Source organism: Tupaia chinensis, unplaced genomic scaffold (genome assembly GCF_000334495.1).
Source record: "Tupaia chinensis unplaced genomic scaffold, TupChi_1.0 Scaffold000182_1, whole genome shotgun sequence".
Taxonomy (NCBI): domain Eukaryota; kingdom Metazoa; phylum Chordata; class Mammalia; order Scandentia; family Tupaiidae; genus Tupaia; species Tupaia belangeri.
In genome coordinates this window covers 8,598,187-8,600,588 of record NW_006159657.1, presented here as the reverse complement: position 1 = coordinate 8,600,588, position 2,402 = coordinate 8,598,187, and the positions used below count along the sequence as shown (strand labels likewise).

The window sequence follows — 2,402 nt, the reverse complement described above, 5'->3', positions numbered from 1 at the left end:
GTGACCGCCTGACGATGGCGGGCATCCTGTTTGAAGATATTTTCGATGTGAAAGACATCGACCCGGAGGGCAAGAAGTTTGACCGAGGTAGGTGAGGCGTTAGGGGCGGCCGGGAGGCTCACTTCCCCGGGCCCGTGTCAGCTCGCGAGGTCAGGACCCCCCCAGGGAACCTCCCAGCGACAGAGACGTGGCCCCGCACTCCCCCGACTCCACCCTGCCCTGCCAGCGCCTGGGTAGCCTGATGCCAGGGAACCTAGGCAGCTTGCTTTTGTGAGGTTTTGCCCAGGCCGGGGTAGGGGGGAGGTGAGACCCCAGCCGCGGGGCCTCTGCAGTCTCCTCTCGGGGCCTCGGGCACACAGGCCGGCCTGAGTTTCAAGCCGCCGGGCCCGGGCCTCGACCTGGGACCCAAACCACAGTGGGCTGTGCAGGAGTCCAGCGTCGTTACGGTTGCCGCCTGCGCCGCCCAGCACAGTGCTGGCCCTCGGCAGGCTCTCACCGGGGCCGGGTGCCCCCCAGAGCCCTGGGCGGTGGCGCCCCGTTGGCTGCTCTGGCTTGAGCCTTAGCTCCGTGCCCGCCTCCAGTCGGGGCTAACCCCTTGGGGTCCCGCCTTGGTCCGTCCTCGGGATCAGCTCTGGTGTCTGCACACGCCCGGGTGAAGGCCACCTGTGGGTGAATGAAGAGCCTGCCGAGTCAGGGTCTAAATCAGGCAGGCCCAACACCTGATGCTGTTACTGCCGGGGAGCTTTGATTCTTTCTTGGGAATTCTGTTCATCTGCCATAGTTTTCCTCCCCTTTTCTGTTTGGGATATCTGCTTCTAATTGACCCTGAACTTCAGTGACAGTGGGTGAGAGGTTGGGTGAGAAGTCGGGGGATGCACACTGGGTTAGCTAGAGCATGCTGTTGCATGTAGCCCCCAAACTGGGGTCTGCAGGACACACCCTGGGGCTGGCAGTTATGTCTGCTACTCTTCACTTTTCCCTAGTGTCTCGGCTGCATTGTGAGAGTGAATCTTTCAAGATGGACCTCATCTTAGATGTAAACATTCAGATTTACCCTGTAGACTTGGGTGACGAGTTCCGACTGGTCATAGCCAGTACCTTGTATGAAGATGGTTCGCTGGATGATGGTGAATACACCCCCACGGATGATAGGCCTTCCAGGGCCGAGCAGTTCGCGTATGTGATGTACCGGAAAGTGTACAGGATCGAGGGGGACGAGACGTCCACTGAAGCAGCAACGCGCCTCTCTGCCTATGTGTCCTACGGGGCCTGCTCATGAGGCTGCAGGGGGATGCCAACAACCTGCATGGATTTGAGGTGGATTCTAGAGTGTACCTGCTGATGAAGAAGCTGGCCTTCTGAGCCCGTGGGGAGCCAGCCTTGCTGCGCAGTCGCTTAGTCACGGATGTTCAAGCCAGTACAGTTGCTGTTGTTCACCTGTTCAGGAGGGGCTGGTCTCTCCACCCTGGATGCATCTTTAACTGGTCTGGACTCAGTGGGAAACTGCCTTGCTTGTGAAAGGCCCAGTGGGAGAGCTTAAAACACAACTGAGGTTTTGCTTTGTGTATATGACTTTGTAATTAAACGTTACTTTTTCAGAAAAAAAAAAAAAAGAAGATAGCACCGAGGCTTGAATGTGCTGAGCCCAACTGCAGACCTAAGAGAACGCTGGCTACTAAGAGATGTGAGCATTTTGAACTGGGAGGAGCTAAGAAGAGAAAGGGTCAAGTGATCCAGCTCTAAGCCTCATCTTTTCTATTATGAAGAGGACAAAATCTTGAGGTGAATGTTCACCTCATTTGATTACAGTTGGTCTGTTAGTAAGGGAATAAAGTAATCAATAACATTCCCCTTTGGGGGAAATTTGATTTAAGAAAAAAAAAAAAGAAAGGAAGAAAGGAAGGAAGGAAGGAAGAAAGAAAGAGAAAGAAAGAAATATAATTGAAAATTTTGGTAAGTAACCATTGTTACTTGAACAAAATGCTAGGAAAGGTGGTGAATTCTTCTAAATTAGGTAGCACTGGGCCAGGATTTTATCAACCTCTTCCATCCCTGGTATTTGCAGAGAGTAAGCACTTCCTAGGCACTAGCTGATGACTTGGAGATTAGACCATGATTTTTCTACAATCCTATTAGTTTCATATTCCTGTTTCCCTTACCGAGGTGACGTAATACTTGACCATCTGCTTCCCCCGCATCTAAAAGTCACCTCAAGGCATGGTTTTTCTGAGAATCTTGTCCAGGACCCAGCAGGCAGAGTTCCCTGAGGGGCAGTGTGCCTGGGGGAGGGGGCAAACACCATGCCAAGCAGCATGACCTTCAAATCATTCTAGCACAGAAGACCTTACAGAATAAGCCTCCCTGACGCAGGCGGAAGGGATCATTTTTATCATGACATAGAG

General features: G+C 53.0%; 1 pseudogene; it reads left to right on the top strand.

The window, feature by feature from the left end:
* Positions 1-6: 6 nt before the first annotated feature.
* Positions 7-1,537, top strand: LOC102486557 (DNA-directed RNA polymerases I, II, and III subunit RPABC3-like; annotated as a pseudogene).
* The last annotated feature ends 865 nt before the right edge of the window (positions 1,538-2,402 follow it).